This window comes from Papio anubis, chromosome 8, assembly GCF_008728515.1.
Source record: "Papio anubis isolate 15944 chromosome 8, Panubis1.0, whole genome shotgun sequence".
NCBI lineage: Eukaryota > Metazoa > Chordata > Mammalia > Primates > Cercopithecidae > Papio > Papio anubis.
In genome coordinates this window covers 91467158-91474622 of record NC_044983.1, presented here as the reverse complement: position 1 = coordinate 91474622, position 7465 = coordinate 91467158, and the positions used below count along the sequence as shown (strand labels likewise).

The following is a 7465-nucleotide window of genomic DNA, read 5'->3' as shown; positions in this document are numbered from 1 at the left end:
GAAGGGCCCCCTCAAGTATTCAGTAAATTACTGACCAGTATCCCTGCAGAAGCTGGGGAAAGAATCATATAAAAGAATTAGAGGTAACAGTACCTTGAGCTCACATAGGTCTGGGAATAGTTTCTATTTCTACCATCCAGACTGGCAAATGTCACTAGGAAGAGTATCAGAAGGATCTCTCCTTATGAGTGGAAAAATAATTATCCCTAAATCAAATGCTGTTCTGGTCTTGCTTATCAAATATTAATAGCAACACCCCAAGAAATCAAACTATTTTTAGGTGATTTCTAGAATATAGTTTAAGAATATTTATAGAGCTATAAAAATATCCAGCATCCAAAAAGGTAAAATTGATCATGTCTAGTGTTTAGACAAAAAAGACTAGGCATACAAAAAAAAAAAAAAAGGAAAATACAACACATATTGAGGAGAAAAAAACACAATCAATTAAAATTGATGCAGAACTGACACAATAGAATTATCAGACAAAGACATTAAAACAATGGCTGCAACTGTATTCCACACAGTCTAGAGATCAAAACCATGATGTTTGGGATCAAAGTCCTACTTGGGAGGATTACCAACATATTAGACATTGCAGAAGAAAATATTAATGAATTTGATAATGAAGCAATAGAAACGATAAAAAATGAAACAGAAATAAGACGCATATCGCTCAGATCAATTTCAGTCGAGTCAGTCGGTTTCGTCCAGGAATATCTCGTCGTCGAACCCTAAGATGGTGTTCACGGGTATCAGGTCAGTCGTCATCGATCCATCATCCAGATCCATCGATATCCGTCAGTCCGTCATCCCGCTTTGCGTCCGTTCAGACAGAGGAAGAAAGATTAGGATTAGATATTCCATCAGAAACAATTACAATGTAAGCAAAGAAGATAGTCAAACAACCTTTTTAATAGTATTGAAAGAGAGAATTCGGACGGTGGTGGCTCAAGCCTGTAATCCCAACTTGCTGGGAGGCCGGCCCGGTGGATCACAGATCAGGAGATGGAGACCATCCTAGCTAACATGGTATCTAAATACGAAAAAAAACTAGCCCGAGTGGTGGCGGGCGCCTGTAGTCCCAACTACTTTCGGAGGCTGAGGCAGGAGAATGCGTGAACCTGGGAGGCCGGGCTGCAGTGAGCGAGATGGCATACTGCACTCCAGCCTGGGTGACACAGCCATGAGACTCCCGTCTCAAAAAAAAAAAAAAAAAGAAAGAGAGAATTTCAACCTAGACTCCAATAACCAGAGAAAATATCTTTCAAAACAGAAACTGAAGTTGAATTAAATAAATTTTCACAAATACAAAAGTTAAAAGGCTCTATCACCCCATAGACTATAAGAAATGCTAAAGGAAGTCTTTCAAGCAGAAGGAAAATCATACCAGATAGAAATATGGACCTATGCAAAAGAATGATGAGCATCAGAAACAGCAACTAGTCTCTGCTCCTTCTGTTTGATATACTGCTGCAACTTCTCATGAAGCTCCAGCTTTTAACTATGGCAAAGTAAATATTGTCACCATCAATGACTCCTTCATTGACCTCAACTACATAGTCTACATGTTCCAGTATAATTCCACCCATGGCAAGTTCCATGGCGCTGTCAAGGCTGTGAACAGGAAATGTGTCACCAATGGCAATACTATCACCATCTTCCAGGAGCAAGATCCCACCAAAATCAAATGGGTTGATGCTGGCATTGATTATGCTGTGGAATCCTCCAGTATCTTCAGTATCTTGGAGATGGCTGGGACTCACTTAGAGTGAGGAGCCAAAAGGATCATCATCTCTTCTCTCTCTGCTAATGCCCCCATGTTTTTGGTGGGCATTAACCATGAGAAGTGAAAAAAGAACCTCGTGATCCTTAGTAATGCCTCCTGAACCAACAACTGCTTAGCCTCCCTGGCCAAGGTCATCCATGATAATTTTGGCATTGTAGAGGAGGACTCATGACCATAGTCCATGCCATCATTGCTACCGAGAAGACTGTGGATGGCCGCTCTGGGAAACTGTGGTGTGAGGGCCAGAGGGCTCTCCAGAACATCATTCCTGCATCTACTGGTGCTGCCAAGGGTGTGGGCAAGGCCATGCCTGAGCTGAATGGGAAGCTCACTGGCATGGTCTTCCATATCCTCACTGCCAATGTATCAGTCGTGGACTTGATCTGCCATATGGAGAAACTTACCAGATATGATGATATCAATAAGGTGGTAAAGTAGGCATTGGAGAGCTCCCCTGAAGGGCATCCTGGGCTACACTGAGTACTAAGTTGTCTCCTCTGTCTTTAACAGTGACACCTACTCTTTCCCCCTTCAATGTTGGTGAAATGCCCTCAATTACCACTTACTTTGTCAAGCTCATTTCCTGGTATGACAATGAATTTGGCTACATCAACAGGGTGTTAGACCTTATAGTTCACATGGCCTTCAAGGAGTAAGAACTCCCTGGACCACCAGCCCCAGTGAGAGCGTGTGTGGAGGAGAGGGGCCTTCAGTGACTGGGAAGTCCCTGCCACAGTCATTCACCTTCACACTAAGAATCTCCCCTTGACACAGTTTTCATGCCAGAAACCCTGAAGAATGAGAGGGGCCTAGGGAGTCCCACCTTGCCATGTACTGTACCATCATAAAGTCCCCTGTACTCAGCCAAAAACAAAATAAAATAAAATAAAAAAGTAACCATATTGGTTAGTACATGACTTAAAAACTTACTTACATCTCTTTACAAGATAATTTACTATTTAAACAAAAATAGTAACAATGTAGCGTGGGGTACACAATATATGTAGAAGTAAAGTATACTACAACGTTAGCACAAAGGCTAGAGAGAAATAGAAGTAAACTATTGTGAGGTTCTTAAACCATATATGAAGTGGCATAATATTACTAGAAGGGAAATTGTTATAATTTAAAAATTATATTGTAAACCACAAAGTAACCACTAAAATAATAAAATGAAGAATTGCAGCTGATTAGTTTACAAAGGAGATATAATGGAATAATAAAAAATACTTAATACAAAACAAAAGGGCACAAAAAAGAGGAGGAAAAAGTAAACAAAGAGCAGTTAGGACAAATAGAAAACAAATATCATGATGGTGATGTCAATAAACGTACTAAATGGAAATGTTCTAAACACCCTAATTATAATGCAGACATAATCAGATTGGATAAAAAAGCAAGACCTCATTTGTATGTTGCCCACAAGAAACCCCATGTAAATATAAAGACACAAATAGATTAAAACTAAAAGGATGGAAGCACATATACTATCCTAGTATAAATTAATAGAAATCTGCACTGGCTATGTTAGTATCAAACAAAGTGAACTTCAGAGCAAAAAATTTGACCGGGGTAAAGAAGGTCATTTCTTAATGATAAAGGAGTCAGTAAATCAAGAAGACACAGTAATCCTAAGTATTTCTGTACCTAATAATATAGCTTCAAAACATTTGAAGCAAAAACCAATAGAACTACAAGGAGAAATAGACAAATCCACAATTTTAGTCACAGATTTTAATGCCCTTTTCTCAATTTATGGAACAACAAGACAGAAGGATACAGGAAACTTGAACAATGCTATCAACCAATTTGACCTAGTTGACACTTACAGACTGCTCCTCCCAACGACAGCACACAGTACGCAGGGAACAAGTTTATCAAGGACCAAGTACACATCAAACAAATCAACACACAGTTTTGCAAGATGGACCATGTTCTAGATCATAAAATATGTTTCAATAAACTTGAAAGAATTCAAGTCATACAAAGTATATGTTTAGAAATGGAACTAAATTAGAAATCAATGACATAAGGAAATCTGGAAAATTCTCGAATATATGGGAATTAAATAATATACTAAAAAACTTGGCTTTCACTCACCTTTACTGAGGAAGCTAAAAGTATGTGTTCCAGCGCAATTAGAGAGTAAAATAAGGAAGGGAAAAACTTGAGGTTCAGAATATAGGAAATTCTAGACAAGATCTTGTAAAACCGAAGTTCAGGATAACAGCCATCCTTGAGTCCAGAGAGCAACTGGTTTAGAATTGGGAAATAGGAGAGAGAATTTCATGAGGAAGATATCCAGGAACAACATAAAATTGATACATCATCTGGTATATTTAAACATAGGCATATGATGGAGAGGTTTGAAACATCTAAGGATATTGTTTATAGATATGGTATCTTTTATTTCATAAAAGATATAGATGATTATGATAAAAGGGAGGTAATCAAGTAATACCAGTAAAAATCAAAAAGTATACAAGCATAATTATATTGTAGCATTTGCTATGCAGAGAACAATATTTTATGTTGTTATGATGATGCAAACAACAGTTATTGATTTTACCAAAAAACATGATAACTGTATTGGGAAGGTGAAGGAAAGGAAAAGTACATTGGGGTTAGAGAATTTGATATCTATCATAACAGCAGTAAATAATGCATCTATTTGATAATCAATAGGTAAATTCTTATTTAAAATAATGGCAGAAATATAAGAAATGATTTTTAAAAGTTAAAAAATGTTGCTCTTGGAAATTGCATTAGGAAAAAGTGACAGGGAAGACATTCTTCATTATAAGCTCTGCTTAGTTTTGATTAACATAAAACTCTGTACAAGTATTTTTTGGTGAAATATTTTTAAACAAGAAATTAAGTCAACTATACAGAAGTCAGTCATGTCGCCTATTACTCTCTACTTCAACTAAGAACAGAATAAGAAAAAATGGCAATTCCTTGGGGATGGTTCACTGTCTTCTGAGCTGTAGCAGGTAGAGCAGAATATGTCCTTGGTGTAAAATTTCAATACGCTTCTGCAGTATTTAACAAAGTTTACTAACTCATAATGTTGGGTTGTAAGGGTAATGACATTTAAAAATAATACTTAAAAGGGACTTGCTAATAGACAATGGATAGGATGGGGAGCATCAAAAAACTCAGTAATCAAAGTAAATAATATTTTAATGCAATATTTTAAAATTAAAATCTGCAGAATAAATGCAAAACATTCATAATGAATACAATATCAAAATTGTAAATAAAAATAGGATCAGTATTGCTGAATTTTTTCTTTTGTCTTAGGCTCCAGTATGGCCCAGCATGACACAGGTTGAACTTATAAATATTAAGGGTTCTGGTTACTGGGAGTATAATAATCATCCTCTTTCACATCACATAACTCTGTGTGAACATGAACTATCGTCACAAGGGAAAGTTTTTTGAAAACTTTAACATGCTGTATAAATATGAGTTGTTTCAAATAATCTCCATAGTGCTTTATTACCTACTAAATCATTCATTCAGATCAAAGGTGTATGGTTTCTGGTATCTTCTAGCAAACTCATCAATCCTGTATTTTCTTCAATGACCTTAGCAAATGAATAATTCTTCTAGATACCGTTTTCTTTGCAGGTGACTAGTGTTTAGTGTTATTAACCATCTGTTCCATTTACTTTACTCCTCACAAGTAAAGGGCAATTTGTCCAAATTCCGGTGTTGATTTTTTTCTGTGCTCACAGCATGGACTGTAACAATGGGGTGAGACTCAATGCATTTTCTGTCTTGGAGAAAGTGCACCTGTGAGAGAGTGAGCCATAGACCTCCAACATTTTGAAAGCAATTGGGAAATTTGGAAGCCAATGGGTAACTAGTAGAAGAAATAGAGTCATACCTCTGAGTAGGCACCTTCCTCAAAGACCTATTTCTCTCAAGGTCCATCTTTCTAATTGCTGACTTTGCACAGACTCCACAACAACCTGCATACCGTAATCTGAAAGGAAAGGTCAATCTAAAGGTCACAGGTTTTAAGGGTGCTACTTCAAAGACATTTATCTCCTTTACAACACCATTAGGCTTGGGTAATGGTCTATTGTCTTTCATCATCCCAACCTCTTCACCTGCTTGTTTACTTTGAGTCCAACCTCACAATTTAAGCCCCAGCATAAATGGATGCTTTCCTGCTGCTTAACTTGGGCGCAATGGAAGCTTGTTCATAGTCTAACTTCCAATTGTCAGTTGTTTAAAGGAAATACAATTACTAAGAGAGGGATATGGTTTAGTCTTTTGGATAAACGATGAAAAGGAAAAGAACTTTTTAGATAAATGGTTAACAATGAAGAAAATAGCTTTATGAATTAAGTTGCTTATTGTAGTTTTATTGGTATTTCTAAAAAAATCAGGAACATAAATATCCAATGATAAATATTGCTGTATTTGCATAGTAGTGATCTAAGTACTTTATATCTGATATTTTACTGAATCCTCATTGTAACTCTATGAAGCAGGTATTGTTGTTAGTCCCATTTTGCAGATGAGGAAAAATATTTTACGAAGAGTTCATGTTATTTTTCAAGGTTCTAGTAAGTGGTAGAGATGGCATTTGAACCCAGGCAGTGTGGCTGTGAAGCATGGGTCTTTAGCCTCTACGCTAGGCTGCCTTGCACACAGGGGAATAATATACCAACTTGGTGCCTCATTTTTCAGCCTTTACAATGGTAAAAAGTCTGTGTAGCAACATAAAACTAAATATAAATTTCATGACCTTGTTATTTAAACTATATAAAATGTATAACAATGTAGATAAAGACTGAGAGGTAATAGGAATAACTGACTTAGGTCAAGGACCCCAAGTGGTCAAAAGAAAAAAAAATTACAAAACCGAAATATGACAGGAAAGGCCCTTGGTGGAATCTAAGTATTATTAAGAACTGCTCCTGACTAAATTCCATTTTCCAAACTCAGCTTTGTCCCTAGATTATGACATTCTGGAAACTTCTGGAAATGTTCTTAGGGAAATCTTTTACTGAAACATGTTATCCAACTCTCTTTGACTGCTTGAATTACAGACTCATTTACCCTTGTATGACTGATACTCAACATCTATCTCCAGTCTTTCCTTCTACATAGTCCTCCCTGTAACACAAACGACAATAATGAAAATAGTTCTGGTAGTGTGCTATTGAGATTGTGTTGATCATTTACTCTTATTAGAAATATTTTTCTATTGTAAACATGAATAACGTAAAATTGGAGGTGTGCCTGCAAATTAAAAAAAAAAAAGATGCTCTTGTAATGATGAATGAGGTGATATTTGAAGGAACATGTAGTATTGGGAAAAAAAGGAAATAATGAATTCCAGAGTCAGTGATCAATTTACATCAATCCATTCATTTATTCAGCAAATATTTATTGAGCACCCACCACCTGCCAGGCACTGTGCATGTGCTGGATATTCAGTGGTGACCACAATGGATAAGATCCTAACAGTCTCAGAATTTACTGTATAATCAGCGGACTTTAAACAGGTAAATATAAATATGTAACTACTAACTGTGAAGTGATATGAAGGAAAGAAGCAGAGTGTCAAGACTAAGAATAATCTGGGGACCTGCTTTAGGTTGAGCGCTCAAAACTAGTCTTCTTGATGAAGTGAGGCTTAAGATAAGACTGAAAGAT

At 36.6% G+C, this 7465-nt stretch overlaps 1 pseudogene; it reads left to right on the top strand.

The window, feature by feature from the left end:
• Window positions 1-1469: 1469 nt before the first annotated feature.
• On the top strand, window positions 1470-4264 carry LOC100999836 (annotated as a pseudogene).
• The last annotated feature ends 3201 nt before the right edge of the window (window positions 4265-7465 follow it).